Source organism: Pteronotus mesoamericanus, unplaced genomic scaffold (genome assembly GCF_021234165.1).
Source record: "Pteronotus mesoamericanus isolate MK-2021 breed Mesoamerican mustached bat unplaced genomic scaffold, CSHL_Meso_final contig_74, whole genome shotgun sequence".
NCBI lineage: Eukaryota > Metazoa > Chordata > Mammalia > Chiroptera > Mormoopidae > Pteronotus > Pteronotus mesoamericanus.
Genome location: NW_026555247.1, coordinates 13069474 through 13093212, shown reverse-complemented (window position 1 = coordinate 13093212; position 23739 = coordinate 13069474).

Below are 23739 nucleotides of genomic sequence, written 5' to 3'. Positions count from 1 at the left end.
GATTTTATAAACCCTGATATTCCAAAATCTTTTCTTTTCTCTTTCTAATTGTGCTGCTGCTCATCACTTCATCAAACTACATAGTTAAAAGCCCAAGGAAGATGTTTTTGATGGTGTTTGTTACATTTTAAGGTCCCACATAGGCCAGACCAAGATACTTTGGCCCCCAAGGACAGTCGTGAATTCTAGGGGACAAGTACAGCATTCCCTCCCAGACACTCCTTCATTCTCCTGGCAGCAACTCCTGTTCTTCTGGGAATTAAGGTTCCTTTCCTTCTAAGCTTGTGTCTTTAGAGGGAGATTTTAGTCATAATATTCTCCTCACCTGGGCACAAGGGCAGACATATGACTGAAGAATATCTGTACAATATCTTGGAATTAAAGTTAAAAGGAAAAAAAAGAACCCTCTCATCTCTGCTAATGAAGAAACAAGACAATCTTTTGTGGAGAGTGAAGGTGAATAGAGGCATGAAAAGTAGGGCAAGATAGAGAGAGTCCTGAAGGTGTTGGAGTCCTATCCTATCATCCTGTGAGCCATCAACCCCTCCTCTTCACCCCCAGTTCTTTGTTTTGGGGACTCAATAAGCTTTTCTTTCTGGCCTCGAAACCCAGTTTTTACTGGGTTTCCATAACTTGCAACCAAAAGAGTTTTAATTCAATAAAAAATCCAAATTCCTTTAGATTTCATATAGTGTGTAGGGAAAATCACATTATTTAACTTTCTCATTTAATGCACTTTAAAGAGGGATGGCAGAGCAATTTTTTTACTGGCTAGTCTCACATAAATTTTCATTGCTGGCAATTCCAAGGGAAAAATAGGAAGCTAAAAACAGCAGCAACAAAAAAGCCTTTTAGAAAATGTAGGATTAAGCCAAAAGAGGGTTAAATTAAGCTACGAGAGTTAATTTCAATAGTTATTACTACATATATTTTGAATTTATCATTTGCATAAATGTTAATATTTGCATACCTTAATTTCTTGTAGACTACATTTGATATTGTATTTTGAGTTCAAAATACCAGTAATTTTTTAAAAAGCTTCACAAATAAGCTAAATTTAATACTCAAACATTTGTAAGTTCTGATAGGATGTTAGATATCTTTTCCCTCAATTCGAGTGGATTTAATTTTTACTTAATTATATTATGTTAACAAAATCTCCTTAAAGTGATTGAAATGATCAATGGTTTTGTCAGAATCTGTCACTTTCATCCCATTTTATCTATAATCTTAGCTCGGATACTACTTGACCCAATTATGAGACATTTTAACACTTTTGAAGAGTACAATATCCTTAGATGTCTCATATTCTGAGCAATTTTAATTATTTTATTTGCATTTTTATTAGTTTATCAGGCTTGACTTGTAATATTTACTATAATGTAAAGTATGTTGTATTTTTATCTATCATCCGCCTAATTGACACAGACTCTTGTAGTTTCAGTCTTTACAGTCAAAAGTTTGAGTCATAATCAAAGGGCTAGTGCATTTTTTGAGTTTGCTGAATGCCATGTTTCTTCCTTCACGTGAAGTCACGAAAAGTGTGTCGTAAGGCCACAATGATGCTGACTGTCATTTGTCTGTTTGACAGTCATGGGAAAAATCTCTGCAGGAATGTGTCTGCAATTCTCAGCAGTAAGTACTTGTTGAGCAGCCACTATACGCTCAGCATTTGAGATAGGCATTGTGAAAGAGTCAAAAGGCAGGTAGGGCATGGTCCCTTTAAATTAATGTGCATAAAAACATGAGAAAATAAAGAGGACTACATTATACTTTTCATTAGAAATTCAGAAAAGAAAAAATATAGACCAAATCTGTTTCCTAGGAAAGTACAGGAACTATGCAGTACCAAAATAAGTGACGTGTATAGACAGAAAAAAAGGAGAGAAGACATTCCCAGCGCTTGGGCTAACCCCCTCAGAGGAGAAACCCTCCTGTATAATATCCTGATCAGATGATTAATCCATGTCCATTTATGTTCTCATTAGTGACAAGGTACTTGCCTTGTAGGGAAACTCATAATTAGGCATTTTTTTCCCTACGCTCGAGATTAATCTGGACTGAAAATTTTGGCACCATCTCATAGCTGGGCCTCTGCCATCTGCAGGCTGGTCATGCAATCTGACATCCCCTCAGGAGGAACTGAGCTCCCGTTTTCTCATTTATATTCCTCCAAACAAGGACTGTTAGGAACCTTGAAGCTTCCTGGGATTGTATGAAAATTCCTGTGTCCCTAAAGAGTCTATATGGTGAAAAAGATGCTTTTACTCTCTGACATCTCTTTGGAACAATGGAACCCACCTTAGACTTTTCCTTGGTGTAACAAAGGGAAAAGGGAAATGAATGGACTGACACTTGAACTTCTTGAGCACTTGCTGTGTTCCAGGCCCTTCAGCAGGGTGTGTGGTGGGGAGTATTTTACTTATATTACTGCACCTAATCCTCATAATGACATTGTGAAGTAGGTGTAATTATCTGTATTCTTTATGAGAAACTGAATGTTTGGGAGGATTAGCATTAAGGGTTAAGCATTTTCTCTTCACCCACTGTAGCTTTCTATGTCCTTTCTTTTAAAGAAAATCTTTAAATATGGAACTATGCACTTATGTTAAGATCTTAGTGATTGCATACATTTTGCCCAATTCAGATGCCTTTGGGGGTTGAAGTTATAATTATGTCCCCCCAAAAGGTATAAATTGGGACTGTCTGGGCAAACCTGGACCTCTGGTTACCATAACTTAAGGTCACTCCTGAGCCACCAGCAGGTCCTAGCTAGGAGCACTGTAGCTTTAGGACTTGATCACATAGTAATTGCATTTTTTGTTTCTAGCTCCCATGGCTCCTGTCTCTATGAATAGTATTTTAAAGAACATATCAACTTCTTATATCAAGATTTACTCAGGAAGTTTTTCCTTTGTTTTCATAAAGGATATATTTTTACCTAAATTCACCCAAGTTCCTGAAAAAATTCTGAGCAAAAGAAGGTGACTTTTCGGGACAATGGTTGATGCGAAGTTCAGTGCTGCGTGGCACTGTGCCAACTGCCAATCAACAATCAGACAGCTCACTTTTGGCCTTCCATCCTCTCATTTTCTCTAGGACTGAACAGGTTAGAGCTGTTCTCCAACTCTTTGCTCCATCCTGTGCGATTGCTATCCTTACTTATCTTAGGAAAAGGCAAAATTAGTATTTGTAGAATCCTTTTAAGATCCCTAATGAAAGATGGTTTGACAGTATAAGACATTAAAATAAACAGACCTTGGGATGCTCTCCGAATGTGAATACCACTGAAGAGATGAACTTCAAAAATCCACTTGGTAGTGTCTTCTAATTAATTTCATGAATTTGGATCAGCATATGTTTAGTCAATCCATAGTGAGAAGTGCTGTGTGTGATTATTACTTAACAAGAAACTAAAACTTGTTCTACATGTACAAATAGTCTGACTCATATTTTAAGTTGGGATAAGCACTACTAATACAGGTGGAAACTTGTTCAAATTGCCTTAAAAGAGCCAACTACCAAACAAAAGAATACTGAATTTGTCAGCATTATCCAAAATGATTTAAGTTTGGAGAAACCCAAATTAACAGAATCTTGTCCAGTTTTACTTTACTATCTTAAAACTTGCAGGTTTTAGGAACAATGCTCTCATTTTATGTTAAACTAAAAAACAAGGAAATTGATGCTAACTATATTTTATTAAATGGATTTATTATTATGTAATCAAATATATAAATTTATAAAATTCAATGTGAAAAAAGGATTTCAATTTATCTCTTTTACTTAATTCTCATCAACTTACAAACTTGAGACATTATTCTTTTGGCTCAATTATATTTTGGATGATCTGATGTATCCTGATACTATGATAAGTAGTATAGTCACTATGCATGGGTGGCCAGAATTAGGTGTATAGTTGTAATACAAGTAAATAATATAGTAATTAATAAATAATAAAAGAATAAACTGTTTTGCATACTCACAACTGTAAACCTACTTTTGCCCACACCTGTACATTACTGAACTTAGCAACAAATATTTATGCTTATGAATATTTTTTCTAGCTTAGCATTTGAAAATATATTTTAAACCACAAAGTCTGCTTCCAAAACAAAATACTTGATTGCAAGGAAGTACAATGAGATACTTATATAAACATTTCTTACATAAATGAAGAAAGGTATTTTGGAGCACCTGCAAATACCACACAAATACCACATGGGGTCCACTAGGAATCTCTGTGTGAAATAGAAAAAGAAGCTCTTTGTTCTTGGCAGACACAGCTTAATGCCAAGGCACACAGCTGACGCAAGAGGACTATGACTGAATTTCATCTCCCATTCACCCTTCCCTAGATACACTTACTCAGGGCACAACCCAAATAAACACATGCAATGGATTTTTGGAAAGAGACCTTATTAGCAACAACAACCACAGCCACAATAAAATATGTACAGGTAGGATTGACCTGAATAAGATATATGCATAATCTCTATGAAAATACCAGTGAAAAATATTAAAAGAGCAGACTAATGAATTTTTTTATTTTGTAAAGTTCTCTGCCTATAAATTTATTCGGGTTAGTTTGGTTATACCAATTTTTTTTTCAGGTATATTTTGGCTCTCTTTCACAGGAAAGAAAGGTGTGGGTGCTTTTTACAATCTGTTGAGCACATCCAAGGAAAAATTAGACTCTAAGATAAACCCTCTCATTATGTTCAGTGCTCTGGTTCCAGGACCGTGGAATCTAGATAAGAGATTACTTTGCAGTTATTTCAGTATCACAGGCCAACACAAAAACTCTACATGCAGAAAAGTTGTAAAGCAATAGTTTCTGAACTTTAGGGTACAGAAATACTACCCACGTGTTTTGCTAAACATGTATTTTCCTCGATCCCTTCCTTTTCCCCAATTCAGGACCAATTCCTCTGGTTTGGAATGAGACCAGGTGGTTGACAGTTGAGAGCTTTGTTTAAGAAGAAAAATGTCATTGGTTGGGGAAATACCTTGATGAACTTGTTGGTGACATGAAGGATTGGAAGCAAGGACTCCAAGGAAATAAGGAAACAAAGAAATGGAGAAACCACTTTACATTAGAAATAAACAAGAATTTAGAGGAGAAAAGAGAAGAGACCTGAGCAGAGAGGAAAACCCCCCCAGAAAAAATGAGGAATTAAAGCAGGATAGCATGGGTCAGAGTGTAAGTATGACAGAAGCCACTAAGAAATTCCTGTCACATGATAAATTACAAAATTTTAAGAAAAAGCATTTCTAATGTTATCACATTGTTTTGTTTTGTTGTTTTTATTTTCTGGTTTCTACTATCCAGTCTCTCATCCCTCTAAGCTCCAGTGTAGTCTGGTGTGTACATATCTTTCAGTGAGATGGTATTGTGAATAAAGGGCTAGGACTATAAAGGAAATGTGGCTGACTGGACATAGATAGACATAGATAGAAGGAGTGGTCAAGGAATTCCACTCAAGATAGCAAATGACAAGCTTGGTCAAAACTGAGGGTGGTTAGGAAAACAGCTGCAGGGTTGCCCTGACTTGGGAATGGGAAGGACCACCTTCTCCCTTCCCCATTTAGCAAATAACATGTACAGATGTTGAGCATATATTACATGTCATGCACTAATTATGCCCTGCACAGACACGGTTATCGCTTAAGCCTCCCAAAAACCTATCAGGCAGGGACTACGATGCCTTTGATATAAACAAGAAAACTGAGGCATAGTTAGGCTAATTCACTTGTCCAAGATCATACAGCTAGTCACTTGCAGAACCAGGGCATAAAGAAGCGCTGCCAGGTCCAGGCACAGTATAACACTCTTCACCACAACACTGCAACATCTTGGTTGACTTTGGAGATGGAAGAATAATAGTAGGGGGGTAATGCATGAGAGCAGTAAGTCAAAAGTTCAATGGGATGACCTGAGAGCGGGAACCTAAATATTAGGTATAAACAGGAGGACCAGAGCTGGGTGCTTAGAGCTGTTGATGACTGTAAACAGCCAAGGCAACAGTGTGGGAGTGCCAGAGGCAGAACCCCTGTCCTACCTAGGATTCCGTAGCTCACTGCGGCATGCTGTGTTTGCAGCCCAGCTCCACCTAGAGCATGAAGAGTAAAAAAATCTTTAAAGGTAAAATATGGCTACTCCAGTTAAATTTAGAAATGAAAGAAAAATTCTTCATCTTGCTATTACTTAACCTTATTCTTTTTTTTTTTATTTTATAAATCTACCAATTTATTTTTTCATTTAAAATATTTAAATTTAAAATATCCCCTAATATTTAAAGGACACTCTAGCTGGTGCTAGTTTCCCAGTTCAGAAAGTTTCAGTAGGTCCAGAAAAGGGAAACAACACACCTGCCAACACTTCTTTTTTTTTTTTTTTTTAATTAATTTATTTACTTTTTAAATACATTTGTCTCTGCCTTCCCCCCCTCTTTCCCTTGCCCCCTCCCACCTTCCCTCCCTCAGCTCTTCCCCTTTGGTTTTGTCCATGAGTCCTTGCTATATGTTCCTTGACTTTCCCCTTCCCTTCCCTTTCCCTGCCCCCCCTTCCCTCTTGTCTCTGTTGATTTCTTTTCCTTTCAGTGTTGCTGGTCATATTTTCCTTGCATCTTTGCATTGTTGGTTAGGTTCCGCTTATAGGTGAGATCATATGGTATTTGTCTTTCGCCCCCTGGCTTATTTCGCTTAGCATGATGCTCTCCAGTTCTATCCATGCTGTTGCGAAGTTTAGTACTTTTTTTTTTTCTGCTGCATAGTATTCCATTGTGTATATGTACCATAATTTTTTGATCCAATCATCTACTGATGGGCATTGAGGTTGCTTCCAACACTTGGCTATTGTAAATTGTGCTGCTATGAACATGGGGGTGCATAGGTTCTTTTGTATTGGCGTTTTGGTGTTCTCAGGGTATAGTCCCAGCAGGGGAATCGCTGGATCAAAAGGCAGTTCCATTTTCAGCTTTCTGAGGAAATTCCACACTGCTTTCCATAGTGGCTGCACCAGTCTGCATTCCCACCAACAGTGGACTAGAGTTCCCTTTTCTCCACAGCCTCGCCAGCACCTGTTGTTTGTGGATCTGTTTATGATGGCCATTCTGACCGGTGTGAGGTGGTACCTCATGGTGGTTTTGATCTGCATTTCTCTAATGGCTAGTGATGCAGAGCATCCTTTCAAATGCCTCTGGGCCCTCTGTATCTCCTCCTTAGAAAAGCATCTGCCCAGGTCCTTTGCCCATTTTTTGATTGGATCGTTTGTCTTCTTGGAGTCAAGTCGAGTGAGTTCTTTGTATATCTTGGAGATCAAACCTCTATCTGATGTATCATTAGCAAATATATTTTCCCAAATGGTTGGCTCCCTTTTCATTTTGCTGATGTTTTCTTTAGCCGTGCAGAAGCTTCTTATTTTGATGAGGTCCCACTTGTTTATTCTTTTCTTTATGTCCCTTGCTTTAGGAGACATATCAGTGAAAAAATTGCTGCGTGGGCTTAACCTTATTCTAAGCATAATAAACCCTACAACAACAACGAGAAATTGGAGAAGATTAGAAGAGTACAGGAAAATTGTTGCTGTTTGCACACACCATTTTTTTTCAAGCACACAATACTAGGCATGAAATTAGTAAATGACTAATAAACAGTTGTTCACAGGAAATTTTGTGAAACACATCCTTATTTTACTAGAAATATTTATAGTAAGTTGACTACAGTTTTGATTAGAAAATGTAGGTTTGGTAATTCTTATAAATTCTTTTGCCTTTTTTAATTAGGTTTCAAGTTTAACCCTTAAGGTATTAATTACTATAAATAAGTCTTGACAAGTCAAAATACTGATGCCCAGAAACTAAGCAGCACCAGCTCGTATTCTGTCCCGTTGGTCCTTTTGTTCTGAGCAAGTATACTAGGTTACAGTGGAAAAGAATAATTCAAAAAACTAAATTTATTGTTTTTGAAAGTGGATGAAAAGAAAAAGAAATATACAAAAATATGCATATTTTAAGATAGAAATATTACCAGATTAATCCCCTTCCTCAAAACACACATACACAAACACACAACGATGGGGTCCACTAGGAATCTTTGTGTGAAATAGAAAAAGAAGCTCTTTTTTTCTGGCAGATAGTGCTTAATGCCAGGACTCACAGCTCACGCAAGAGGACTATGGCTGAATTACATCTCCTACTTGCCCTTCACTAAGAACACTTACTCAGGGCACAACTCAAATAAACACATGCAGTGGATTTTTGGAAAGAGAACTTATTAGCAACAACAACCATAATAAAATATAGAACAGTTAGGATTGACCTGAATAAGATACAGACATAATCTATATGAAGAAAATTGCAAAAATTTACTAATGAATAGAAAATTAACAATCAAGAGTTATACCTAAATTGAAAAATTAAATATTTTAAAAACATCAGCTATTCTTATCATCAATTATTGCTTAAGCCTCAGTTATGCAAGTGTTTACAGACTTTGGAAACTCCAGTGTGTGGAAAACACAGTGTTCTACAGCAGAGGCCAGGGGATCTAGAATGTGTTTCTTAGATCAGAAAACACAACCCCACCGAAATATATGTTCTCTTCAACTTTCCAAGTTTGCATAGACAACACTCATTCCCAATTGGAGACAAGTTTATGGCACTAAGAAAAAAAGTAAGGAAGCTGAAAGGCAGAGCATTTATTCCAAATAGACTGATACTGTTCATAAGATGGAACTACTATTAGCAAATGGGTCTATATATTGTTGTTTATTTTTACTACTACTATCACCGTCACCGCCATCTTTCATCCCAAATTTCCCTAATCTTCCAATCTTATTTCTTTTGAGGACTTTGACTGAACAGCCTGGCCATTCATTATTACTGCCCAGGAGTTCATGAACATCCATAGCTCAGATCACTTCTTCCTTTATACGATGTGAAAAACCAGGTACACTGCTCTGGGCTTTACCCACTGGGAGAATTTGCCTTCACCACCTGGGCCACTTCTGAATGGGGCTGTAATACAGCAGCAGCCTCCTTATAATTAGGTCCAATATATTGTGCCAACCCATTTATGAACCAGGAGCAGGTTTTGGTTTTGTCTCTGTTTTTCTCCTATGCCACAGACTGACCATAATTCATCTCCATGAGTTTATGTGTATTAGTTGGGGGAGAGGCATGAATACAGAAGAAATGAATGCAATGAGAATCTCTGCCATCTGGTCATATAATTTACCTGTGTTTTCTGGGCCTTCCTGTGCCCAATCCCAAATATATAATATCCATCATCTGATGATTTTTCATGCTTTCACAAGTGAGACCAAAGTCATGTGTCCTGGTTGATTTTATAACATCCAGAACATGCTGGAAAGGCTCAGTTGCATTACAACGTCTTTCCTTGAGGAGACCCATTTTACCTTTCAATCAATAGACTCTGGGTGAGTAAGCTCACTTATATCTAGAAACTGGATGAGGAACAATAAACTTTCTATTATCATGGCCATCAGCCTTTTGCTCAATATCTCCCAATGAAGCACTATCCTGATGGCTCATAATCTACCTCGGCCCTTGGAAGACCACTCTCCATTATCCATCACCATAGATGTCAATGTGCCCAGGCACCTTAATTATCACTTCAGCCTTGCTATGCATAATAACTATGTCAAATTTATATCTGGTTTTTGCCAGCCTGAAACTTAGTTATCCCCATTGCTAGTAGGAAGTTGTGGGAGGATCTTGCACAGTACACTCCAGCTTATAGAGGACAATCACTATCCATTTCTTCAAAGTGCCAATGTCCCTGCGCCATTGTACTCCTCATTTCCCAAGTTTCAGTAATGCTCACTGTTTCTTCTAAAGAGAATGATCAGCTGATGGGCTCTATCATCTTACATAATAAATCTATTAAAATATTACTACCCCCCCAAACTTCTGACCTCCAACCTTCAACATCTCCAATTCATTTACTGTATACCATTTCCATTCTCAGTAGCATATTAGGACTGGGTCAAGTATTCCTGGAAAACATTAAATCCTCAGTCATAGAAGACTGCTCTCATGTAAAAAAAATTCTCTCTCATCCAGTTTCATATTCTGCCTTCTCTAGACCAACACCAACTCCCATCTGTGATCTCATATTTCCTGCCAATACAAATGGACAAGCCCTTTCAATTCCTTTGGTATATAAGGTGTTTCTCTCCAGCGATTGTATTTACTCATAAGACTATGCTGAGATATGTGATATTTAATCTTATGTGTTGCTTGGCTAGTCTATGGTATCAGTTGTTTTGTCAGAGACCAGCCTAGATGTTGCTATAAAAGTATTTTTTAGATGTGATTAGTTAGTAGACTTAATAAAATAGATTACCCTCCATATAAGGGTAGACCTCACCCATTTAATCAAAGACAGTTTAAGAGTAAAGGCAGTTTCCGGGAAGTAGAGAAATTCTCCTCAAGGCTGCACAACCTGCCTGAGTTTCTAGACTGCTGCTCTGTGGAATTTGGATTAAAGACATTAACTCATCAGAATTTCACATGAACCAATTTGTTAAAATAAATCTCTCTCTTGCTCTCTCTTCATACACACCTGCACAAAATTTTGGATATATAGGGGTAGAAAAAAGTAGGTTTGCAGTTTTTTGTATGGAAACATACAATAATTAACAAATATTAATATAAGAATACATTCTGTATTTTGTGTACTCACAATTGTAAATCCACTTTCTGCCGCCCCTGTATTTTGGTCTTCTTAGTTCTCATTCTCTGTATAACTAAATATAATACCTAAATATGCTTTTTTTTTAAGGCTTAAGTCATCTATTTATTTATATTTCTACCATTCCTCATTTTAATAGTGGCCTGTCCACATGTGACTTTTCTTTTCTTTTTTCCCTCCCTTTATTCCTTTCCACCCATCCCACCCTAACCCCTCGCTCCCATAGTCAATTCCCACTCTGTTGTCCATGTTCATGGGTCATTCATACATGTTCTTCATTTAGTCCCTTCCCCTTCTTTCCACTATTGTCCTCTTTCCCCATCCCCTCTGGTCACTTTCAGTCTGCTCCATGTTTCCATGCCTGTGGTTTATTTTGTTTGTTAGTTTATTTTGTTTGATAGAGTCCACTTAGAGGTGAGATTATGTGGTATTTGTTTTTCATCAACTGGTTTATTTCACTTAGCTTAATATTCCCCAGTTCCATCCATGTTGTTGCAAAAGGTAGGAGTTCCATTTCTCTCTCTCTCGTTCCTTCTAAATTTGCTTTTATAATGCCCAGAAAAAGTCCAGCCAGTATTAATATAATAGACCAGTTCATGTGACATCGATGTAACCTGGCAGCCAAAGAGAGTAGATTGGAATGCACACACATGAGCAATGACAACTTCACTCTACTAGATAGTGGGAGTGGTAGACACCACTGAGTGAGCATAATACTGTGTGGCCATAACATTCAAAACAATTGAGTGAGTAGAGCAACAAATCTGCATCAAATTTTGTATTAAGCTTGAACAGTTTTCCTCAGAAACTATTCAGATGATTTAGAAGGCCACAACTACGGCCAAATGGTGGTTGTCAACAACGTGCCTGCTTGTGCATCATGTCTTGTGCAGTTTTTTTGTGAAACATCAAATCACCCAGGTGACTCAACCCCTCTACAGCAACTTCTGGCTTTTCCCCAAACTAAAATCACCTTTGAAAGGGAAGAGATTCCAGACAGTCCATGAGATTCAGGAAAATATGAAGAGACAGCAGATGACGATTGGCAGAACTGTGAGATCCCAAGGTGCCTACTTTGAAGGGGGCTGAGGAGTCACTGTCCTATTACAATGTTTCTTGTATCTTGCATCTTCTTCAATAAATGTCTCTATTTTTCATATTACATGGCTGGATATCTTCTGGACAGACCCTGTGGGCCTGAAGCAATGAGAAGAGAGGGTTGACCTTAAATGCTTAGTTCCAGCTAGCAGCATTCAACTTGAGGGTTTGTCTTCTAGGGCTACTTCCTGTTGTCTTGGGCTGGATTCTTCCAGAAGCAGAGCCTGAGGCAAGATAGAGCCTTGAGTTCAGGTTATTTATTTAGGAAGTGATCCCAGGGAACAGAAGTGAAGGGCAGAGAGAGAAACAGGGGAGAAGGAAAAGCCAATATCTAGGCACATTACTGAGTCTGTCACCAGCACAAATGACTGATGCACAGGGAGCCTTATGAAATGTCTCCTAGAGCTCTCTGGCTAGAGAATAAAAGGGAGATTATTTATCCATCAGCTTGCACCCTCAATTGTTCACGGTTATGCTCCATATTTTACCCAGATGAGAACCATATGGTCTTACTACTTCCATAATGTATCTTGAAACTTGTCACATAGAACTAAATACTTGAGAAGTAAAACAATAAGCTCCAACATTCTACTTTCTGACCATAACAGATCTCCTATAACTCAATCATCTCACTTTCTTATTTCCATTTTACCTGCTTTCCAACTCCTGACCTTTGATTCCTGCATTTTGTTTCATTCACAGTGCCCTTACTGGTTTCAAGTAGGTTCAAATCCTATCTCCATCATTTGCTAGCTCTCTGACCTTGGGGAAGTTACTTGAACACTCTAGGCCTCAGTATTTTTGCCTATAAAATGGGATAATAACAGTATCAACTTTTTAGACTTGTTATGTCCACGACTGAAGATAATGCATGTAAAACATTTAACAGTGTATGACACATAGATACTCGTCACTAGATGATAGTTATTATGATTATGACAATGATTATAATAATGATATTTGTCCAACTACAGTTTACTTCACCTACTCTCTTACCTTTTGACCCTTGGGTTTCCTCTGGTCCTGACCAATGAATTTTAAACCTGAATTTATAGTCTCTTCATATCAATTGAACTGTTGGAGCAGAGTTTGGTATAATTACTCAAAAAGAGAGGATTAGGGCTTATATCTGTTTAGGGTCCTTAGCTTTAGATAGAGTAACTCCACCATTTTGCATACAGTGGTTATTGCAAAGGTCTATCATTTGAAGTTGACTTGTGTCCTAATCTTATTTCTGCCCTGCAATGATATCCCTACTTCTGAGAGGACATTGAACTCCTGACATGAACTACCTCCAAACCACCCTCTTCTCCTTGCTAGTTTACACGTACTTGGGCATCTTATCCTTCCTCTCCCTTTTTTCTCCAGTATCAGTAGATACTTTGCACCATTGTCTAAATCTAAGAATTTAACATTTGTTCTTGCTTCATTGAATCAAATGAACCTTGTGTTACCTACACCTGCTAGTCGGTGTGTGAGGATCCGCCTCAAAGGAGCCTGGAACGTGACTGCCAGGCTTTCAAACCTTTATTCTGCCACTTTCCAGCTGTGTATCATTTGGGCAGTCCTCAGTTCCTGGATTTCTCAGTTTAACATCTACTAAAATAAAAAAAAAAATTATTACATAAGGTAAGGATAAATTAATGTCTGTAAAGTGCTCAGAACAGAATCTAGAATATAATGAGGGTTAGATAAGAAATAGTTGTTATTCTTCTTGATGTAGAGGATTAGGGGGAGGCAGAGCAAAAAGGAGATCCCCTCCCCCTACCTACTGGATTCCTGTGCTAGGAGATTAAATCCTCTCAGGGATTTGATGCCTGAGCAAGGGAAAGAAAGGCTGATGGACAGGGGAGGAGGTATTCAAGGGTGTGTCAGGGACTTTGAGACTCTGTGAGGGTGGCCAAGGAGTGTTGTCTGGTAGTGCTATCGCTGTGACAGGGCTTCCACTGTGCTTTCTCATGGCAAAGTCTCCCTGGCTCCTCCCAGTTTTCTAAGCCTGGTTCATTAGCTTTTCTGCTGATTCTGTGATGTATCTGTTATTCATTAAATTTCTTTTCTGTTATGTTAGCTGGTGTCTATTTCCCTTGTTTGGGGCCAGGGACCCTAATGACTACAGCGACCACTGCTGCTTCTGGAAATGCTGTGCTCCACTGAGGAACGACATTCCCTTATTACTGCCTGAACACTCCTCAAATTCATATTTCTCTGATTTCTCTGCTAAAATTTATCATCTTTAGCTCCTAATCTCTGTTCCCTTCTTGAATTTTATTTTTCTCTCATCATTTTTACTCTCTCTGATTGAGCTCACCCATGTCAATATTTTCAACTACTTCAATTTTAATGTAACTGTTCCTACATGCAATGTTTGACTTCCTGCTTGTTATGTGACTTGGATAAACTGACTCTATCATCTTTTATACCTGAATCGGCTCATATCCCTGTACTCTCTTCGGCTCATATCCCTGTACTCTCTTCGGCTCATATCCCTGTGCTCTCTTAGTAAGTAATACATAAGCCAAAGTTATGCAAGAATCATTCTGACTCTTCCCTTTCCCCTCTATTCTCTCCCTCTGTTGCTACTGTTTTATTTAGGTTCTCTCTTCTTAGGGCTGAACACCTATAAGATGTTCTCTACTTGTACATTTGAAAGTGCACATCTGATAACAGTCCCCTGCTCAGTAATTTCAGATAGTTCTCTGTTTTCCTCATGTCACATGAAGTAATTCTATTCAAATTATTTCATTTCAAACTAATCAACCCAAGGACCATTGCACAGGCCTTACCAAGAGGTATGAAGTGGTAGAAATGCAAATACATGGACAAATACTCTTAGAAAGTGAATCTTCTGGGAAGAAAACACAATGCCTCATACACATGTTCAGACACAATGTTTCGCTTTACACCTCTCAGCTCTGCCCTCTTCTTGTCTCTCTCCCAGATGTGCATGGTTCCTGGCTGACTTAACACAGACACAAAGAGAGCTTTTTGCCTCCTGCTCACATAGCCTCTTGCCACTTCCCTTCCATATTCTGGTCACTACATACACTTAGAGTGATATAAAATCTTGAATAAATTATTGTTCAGAAAATGTCTCAATTTAATAAAGTTTAAAACATGCCAACGCTGATTATAAGCAGAACCTAAATAAGAATGGCTCCACATTGGCATGGGGGATAATTGGGGATTTATCCTTATTCCTTATATCTTTGTTATATTGTCTTTAGTGACTTCTAGCTTATAACAGTGGGAGGCATCTTTTTAAACAAAATTCTCCTAATAAATGCAGCAGCTGCTTTATTGGGATGATTACATTAAACAAATAAATATACTAAGAATGTCACATAACTCTATTTATTAATGAGTTCCCCAAGTCACTAAGCTAACACTAGAATTTAACATTTAATACCCTCAATAAAATAAAAAACAGTCAAATGATTTTTATTAAAATGTTCTCTCTCTTACAAATAAAGAGTTAAACAAAACAAAACAAGACAAAAAAATCCTGCAACCTTACATCAAGGTGATGCTTGTTGTAAAATATACTTACATTTTAGGATCATTTATGAATATTTGCTGAAGACACCAACATGTCTTGACTGCTTGACTTGTGTACTAACAATTCAAAGAATGCAAGATATGTGTGTCTATATTTATGAGCTTTGTTTTTAATTTTGGAATAGTGTATTATGAGATAAATTCAGACTTAAACAAGAATTGTGCAAATAGTACAGATAATTCTCATATATCCTGTACCCAGCTCACCCTTACATAAATATCTTACATACCCACAGAACCATTATAAAAACTAAGAAATTTATCTTGGTAAAATAATATTAACTAAACTACAGAATTGGGGAGCAGGGTCTTCCAATTTCTTTCTGAGTATCCTTTTTCTGATCCAGAATCTAATCCAAGATGCTATTTACATTTAATTTTCCTATCACCTGATTTCTCCAGTCTGTAAGAGTTCAAGCCTTTGTCTTTCCTTGCCTCAACATCTTGAGGAATGCTGATCAATTATGTTCTAGAATGTCCCTCAATTTAGGATTGCATGGTATTTTCTCATGATTAGACTGAGGTTCCACATTTTTTTGAAGGACATCACAGAGGTGATATGACCTTCTCAGTACATTGTGTCAATAAATACACGGACTGATATATATTATTGATGGTGTTGACCTTTATTGTGTAATTAATGTTGTCTCTGACAGAATTCTGTATTATAAAGTCATATTTTTTCTTTTATAATGAATATTTTGCATAGCTTCGAGGCTATGCAAAAATGTTATTTATCCTTAAACTTTTATCTACACATTTTTGAAACCAGAGGTTGATTTTGCTTGTGGTAATTTCTATTGTGGTACTCTAATGGTGAATTTCTGTTTCCTTCTTTTCTTGTACAATTATTCATTAAAGTTCATCTGTAAATAAGAATTGTCTATTTACTCCCATTTATTTACTAGTCTAGTTATTTATATCAGTATTGGCTTATAATGTTTATTTTAATTTTGAGGTTACAGTCCAATTATATGTAATCGTTTCATTCTTCATGTTGTTCTAACTTTGGCCATTGGGAGCTTTTCCAGGTTGGCTTCTGTGTTTTTTTGGCATGCTGCTTTCTTTTCTTCTTTTTTTTGAAAATTTCCCTGCTTTCTGATATCTTAAAATGCTCTAGGATCATCTTGTATTTTTCCTGCTCCAGGATTTCAATCAATCAGTTTACAAGGACTTCTAGATTGTTTACTGAAGATTTGGAAACCAGGATCTGGGTACTGTTGTGCTCATTGCTTCAAGGGTATCAGAGGTTACCAAATAAAGAAACATATGAAAGAGACAAAATTGACAAAGGAAATTCCCACGATGATACCAAGGAGAAGTCTCAGGACATAAGCTATGCTCAAGTCCTACAGATCCGCAAGGCCACATGGGAGCAGGAGGATGGAGAGACTCAGGAGAATGTCTGCAAGATGTTAATGGAACTGAATAACTACTTGATATGTCTGATCTCATCAGTTGTCATCATAATGTAGAAACTGAACACTGACTCAATCAAAGTTTGAGAAGGAAGTTGTATCTTACATAAAGAATTACAGATAGGAATGCTATAAGGGAGATAAGCACTTATATTTTCTGCAGCATCAGGTCAATAAATAAGTCTAAATTTTAAAAATAACAATTTCTGTAAAAATACATCAGTTAACAATGTGGTGGAAAATAGCAGAAAAAATAGTTTTAAAAGTTGAATGTCATTGCTTTTAAGGAGTAAGTGTTAAGATTTTGGAGGAGTGAGTCAATAAACTGCTACATTTTTTAAATTAGTGTATTTGATATTTACATGCCTCTTTGTTATATTTATAAATTTAAAAATAAATTTAAAGGGGAAAAACAACACAACCACAAAAGTTACAATAGATACATATTTATGGGTCTGCCTTTGTTCCAGGAGAAATAAATTCAAAGAGAAACCCATACTGAAGTTATAATGGCTTTCTTTTTTCTTTTTTTCTTTCTATTTTTTTTTTTTTTTTGCTCCAGGTCAAGAGAATTCTAACAGTGTGCAGGTAGAAATATAAAACTTTACAAAACTAAAACAAAATGTTAAATAAAAATAAACAAAAACTGTGACCCAAGAATATTATACCCTAACAAATTGTCTACCTTGTGTTAAGTCGATGTTTCTCAGTTTCAAATATTTTCGAGTTTATGAATATGTACCTGCTCTGAAAAAAAAGCATTTTCATATTTTACCAGATTGAGAGCACATTTCACAAATTAACTAAGTGATTTTCAGAGAAGTTTTTTAACTAACTCAGAGTATGTATGCACAAAAGGCGAAACTAACATTTAAATCTGAGTCTGGTTTATTATACCTGTTAGGCTGGGTGAGAGATTCATCCAGGAGCTCCGCAATGTTGCCCTCTTCTTCCTCCTTTTATTTCTGTTTATATTCACCTCTTTCTTTTTTATGTTTGAAAAAAGAAATAAAGGAACAAACTGTGTAACAGACCTTTGAGCAAAGAGGAAGAGAAAAATAATCAATTCATTATATGTGTATTTTCCCAGTGAAACTACAGCAGTAACGAAAGGGACAAAATCTGCGTGCCAGGCACTGTGCTGGATTCTACAATGATGGACAAGACTGATGTGGCCTGTCATTATGAAGGGCATAGTCTAATGGGAAAGAAAGACAAAGAGACAAAGAACCAAAAAAAGTAAAATACAGTATTAGGTTATAATGATGGGTAAGAAAGAAGCAAAGAAGGGGCTGCAGAGAAAATAATGGGGACCATAGGATCTTCTGGAAATTGAGTGGCCAGGAGAATCTCTTAGAAGACAATTTTAGCTGATTCATGGTAGATGAGAACGAGCTAACCATGTGCCACCTAGTGAGCAGGCATTCCAGACAGAGGGACGGACAGTGACAAAATCTACAGGAAAAATGGCTACTGAAGTGTGTAGTCCATTGTGGATGAATTAATTTCTCGATATTTAATTATTTTTTTCATTTAACAAACATTTCTTTGGTTTCTCTCCATGGGAAAGATAATCCCAGCTACTGGTACTGCAGTCCCCAAACATAAAGGGTTTGTCTTCCAGGAAGGAAAACCTGCAAGTCAACTGCAGATGACTAACCAGAATGAAGAGGCTTTATCTGTGAAAGGCATCCAACATCAATTTGGGTGTGGGTAAGAGAACCAGGAAAGGCTGCCTACACAGCTGATGTCTAAGCAGAAACCTGGACATAAATAGGGCTTACATGGAACAGTGCATGGAAACACAGTGGTGTAATTGTCTTTTTAAAATTGGTACAAAGAGTTAAATAAATGACTTCAACATTGTATGGGTTGAATTGTGTTTCTCCAAAATTCATATGTTGGGGTCCTAACCACCCAGTCCTTCAGAATGTGACCTTACTTAGAAACAAGGACATTGCAGGTGTCATTAGTTAAGGCGAGGTCACTAAGGTGGGACCTAATCCAATATGACTGTTATCCAAATTAAAAGGGGAAATTCAGGCACAGAGACAGGTACAGAGGAAAGACAATGGGAAGAGACCTGGGGAAAGGACGAGTCGAGGAGAGAGGACTGGAGCAGACCCCTCCCTCAGAAGGAATCAGCCCTGCTGGCGTTGTGTAAATTATGAGATAATTCACTTCTGTTGTTTAACACACCTGCTTAGGGGCATTCTGTTACAGTAGTCCCAGAAAACTAATTTCAACTATAGCACATTCTGGAAAAGGCAAAACTGGAAAAAATAAAAAGACCAGTGGTTGTCAGAAATGAGAAGGAAAACAAGGATGATCAAGCAGAGCACAGAGGGTTTTTTAGGGCAGTGAAACTATGTGTGATACCACAATGATGCCCGCATGTCCACACACTTGTCCAAATACACAAGGTGTGCCACCAGGAGTAAATTCTGAGGGAAACTACGGGCTTCGGATGGTAATCCTGTGTCATGTCATCAATTGTAACAGACATAACACTCTTGCACGGGATGTTGATAATGGGGGATGTTAACGTATGGGGGGTAAGAGGCATATGAAAAATCTCTAGTTCCCTCTCAGCATTGCTGTGAACCTAAAACTGCTCTAAAAAATTAAGCCTATTAAAAAATGTCATACCTTACTTCATAGAGCCTGTAAGTTAAAATATACCACAATGTATGTGAAAGCAAAATGAATTTTCCTAATTCAGTAAATACAAAGTATATTTTTCCTGTCTGTTCAAAGAAAATTATTTAAAGGTAAATATGCCAGATTTGTAAATAGTACTTGATAACTATATTACTTCTCTATCTTATCGTGTAAGTATTCACAATCAATCTAAAACATACTTTTTAAAAAAAAAGATAACGTTTTTTCCCAACAACATTAATCCTAGTCATGTTTTAATTGCACAGTGTGCTGCGCTTTGCTGGACTTGCAAATTCTGAAGGTAGGAACAACCTCACTGGGGACATAATTATGTTCTTTTATTTAAACATTTACTGGAATTTATTAATATAAAAGAAGTGTATTTTCTCCACATGATTGGATAATAAAAATAAAAAGGTAGTTCCTAAATAACAAATAGATATTTGTATACATAGGACAGACTCAAGTTTAAATATTTAGGAGATGAATGAAATGTCCTTAGTGATTGTAAATGCTCAGAATATGCAAGGTGAGTTCTTTCTCCCTTCCACTTCTCTATCTAGTCAAAAATGTACGCGTGAAATATAAAGGAAAGGAATAGATTCACCTCTATGAAGTCATCAGAACATCCAGAAATTTCCCCACATTGCTACTTTTTCTTCTAAACTTCTGTAGATATCAAAAGATTGGACAATAGGTGTTTTCCCAGGACTTCATTGGTTCTTATCCCAGAGGAGTACTCTGTCAGCTAACTATTTAAATAGGATAGTGGTTCTCACTCTTGACATCATATAAAATCGTCTGGAAGGGTGTTTTCCTTTTTTTTTTTTTTAAATGAATGTGTATGCACTCCAATCCCAGAGATTCCGTTTTAATTGGGCTGGGGTGAGGATTGAACGTCAGTATTTTTTCTTTTTTTTTTTTTGGCTCTACAACTGATGGAAGTATGTTGCCAAAGTTGAGAACCCCTGATTTAAGGTGGTGTTTCTCATCTTTGGCTGCTCATTAAAATTACCTTCAGCACTTGTTAAAACTATAGATTCCTAGGCCACTCCCTCAAGAATCTAATTCCATAATTCTGAGGTGGGCTAAGGGAATCTTGTATTACAAGCACCCTTGGGACTTCCGATAATTAGCCAAGGTTGAGAAACCTGAGGACAACCAATAAAAATGCAAAACTAGCTAGACTGGCCTGCTTTTTGCTTTACAGCAAAATTTCCTCAAGCTCATTTTACTGCTGTGTATGTTTGCGTATGTGTATTTGACTCAGCTGTCAAGAGCACTCAAAAACCAATTTGCAATATTACTTTATACAAATATGCACACAATACATTAAATAGTAGTAAAATATTTGTGTATATGTAATCGCTTTAAACACACACACACAAACACCTTCTAAAATGACATTTTTGTTTCGGGAGCGTTTATTTCTTTACAATCAGATTCTACTTTCTTCATCAATATGAATCACCATGTTCTAGCCAAATTTGATATTCTTAATTGACATTCTTAAAGTCTGACAGCTTTTGGCCTAAAATGCATCTATTCAAGCACATTTCCTTCAATTTCTTCCAGATCTTCCTTGCTTGTACACCTCATCCTCATCTTCATTTGGGAGATAACAGCACTAATAGGGGGTGGGGAGGGAATTCCATTCTGTTGACCGGCCTGTTCAGGAGGCTCTGCCCAATGATACTCCCTACAAAACTGCTTCTTGTTAGACAGGTATCTTTCAACAAGGGATCAGATGTAACTACCAATTCCAGGTAGTTGGGGTGGGGATGAAAAAACTCCTATATTTTCATAATTTAAATATTATATGCAGTATTCTTTTTTTATTGTTGTTCAATTAGAGTTGCCCCAGTTTCCCCCACCTCTTGCTCTCTCCTGCCCCGCCCACCCCCGCAGTCAGTCGCCACCCTATTGTCCATTCTAATTACAGTATCTGTTAAGCACATTTGTGCTTCACAAATTGACATGGAGTTCTAGAAATACACATTTCATTTAGAAAGATATTTTTGCGACTTATATTCAGGAAATATGAAGTTGTGGCTGCAGATGTAGCAGGATTTCCACATTTAACCAACAAACAAAACAATACAAGTAAATAAAACAGTATCATCATTGACAATAACAAAATAACACTTTTAGGGTCAGTAACAAATTAGGTTTTCTTTTTTTTTTCTTCACTGTACTTTTTCCTTTTTTACCTGTGGATTTTTTCACTTAGATCTTCCACCTCTCTGTAGTTAAACTTTATTTTTTTTTTTTTTACTTAGTCTTAATATGTTTATTTTGTTTTACTTCTACTAGAAAGTAAAATGTATTAATATTTTTTCTTTCCTTCCTTCCTTCCTTTTTTCTTTCTTTCCTTCTTTTTCGTTCCTCACAATTGGAAATAGAGTCAGACTAAGTCTAAAAACAAAACAAATCATATAGAATAGGCAATTAACATTATACTTGTTGGTTAACTACCAACTTTCCAGAATAAAATGAAAATTAAGCATAACCTCTGATTTTGAACATGCATGATTGTAACTATGGGAGGACCTGGCAAAATACTGGGCTTACTCCAATCTGAATCCAAACTTTGAGAATGGAATCAGAAAGTTCCTAAACTCAGCATTTTCCAGACTCACTTTCCCTTAATTATCCCATTGCAGGGGAATTGTCTGTAGACAATTGATTGCAGAAGCCCTATAATGCAATGATAATTTGAGCCCAGTGGCTAATTGAGGCTATTTCATAAAGGGATACGTTGAAAAGGGTGTAGTTTCTTTTGTTTAATGTTAATCACTCTTATTCCAATTACAAAAGGGAACCACAGTTAACAGATGTAAAGTGTATTTTTAAAGTAGTTTAGTTGAAAAATACTTATGGGTTACTATCTTCCCTTACTCCATCACATCACTATTTTATATACTATATACTATACATGGAAGTTAAAGCTTCTTATATAATTTATTAATAAAATAGAAATATAGATGTCTAAGAAAAGATTTCTCTCCATTCTAGATTTTGTCTATTTTTTTGTATGATGCAACTGATAATATAAAAAATTTTCCCAAAATTTAACATTTCTTTTAACTGAAATTCACTACTATGAGGTATGCGGAATTTAGAAATCTGAATGATATATTACAATCATAAGTACCTAACATCTAATTCTAGAAATTATAATGATGAAACAACACTATTTTACAGCTTGATTTTTTTTTAAATTTTTCACCAACTTACTATTTAAAGCAGTAACCCAAATCTATGGACTTATAGAAAGACCTAAATCTGGCTCTAACCAAGATTAATCATGTGATCTTGGGCACATAATTTTCCTCTGAGTTTTCTCATTTGGAAATGGAGGATTAAGTGAAAATGTACATGAAAGGGTCCTGTAAATTGTAATTTGGTATTTTAATACTTTTAAGAAGATACAAATATTAAAATTGGAAGAAAATAAGGAAAGTTTGAATAACTAATAACCTTAGGATCTCTATGGTTCAAGGTCTTTAGCATCAGGGACCTAAAAAATCAGTTTAACGAAGTCTTTAGTCCCCTTTGGTGAAAGCAATTTTATATTCATTCAGGTTTTCCCAGTTATGTCAGGATACATGTAAGGTATGTAGCATAGAGGTATTATTCCCACTTGATTTATGGAAATTTTCTTAATCATCTCTGAAATAAACATCTTTTATAATGTTTCTCTTTGTTCTAGCCAGGCAGAGCTGCCTTGATCATGTTGTGAATAGTGCACTCTCTCTCATTTGTGACATTGCTTCGTATGCGCTATCAACATACGAAGACTTTTTCTCTTTCTTCCTTTATTGATAAACTCCTGTACCTTCCTTAAGACTCATTTCAAATGTCATGTTTCTGGAAAGATCTCCCTGCCTCTCCTGCTCTGAGGTGGTTGATTATCACTCCTTTGTCTTCCATCAGAGACTAAGCTTATTGTAGTCAGATCACTTCTCACTTTTATTTTAGTAGATCCTGATCTTGTGCATGGGACATAATAATCATTCAATAAACCGGTTGAATCAGTCATCCTTCTTCTATCCTCTTCTCCTGTCTTTTCTCATGTTTTCTCTCTTTTTCATTCGTCTAATTTATTTAACTCTTATTCATTTTAAATATTTTAGTAAAGCATTTTATTTTAAAATTTATAAACTTGGGTATTTTCTGTTAATTTTTTTGCTATCCTCACTGTCTAACTTTGTGCTGTAGAATTTAAAAATCATACATTTTGTGGTTTTGTTCTGATACATTGAGATGTATGCAGGTATTTTATTTA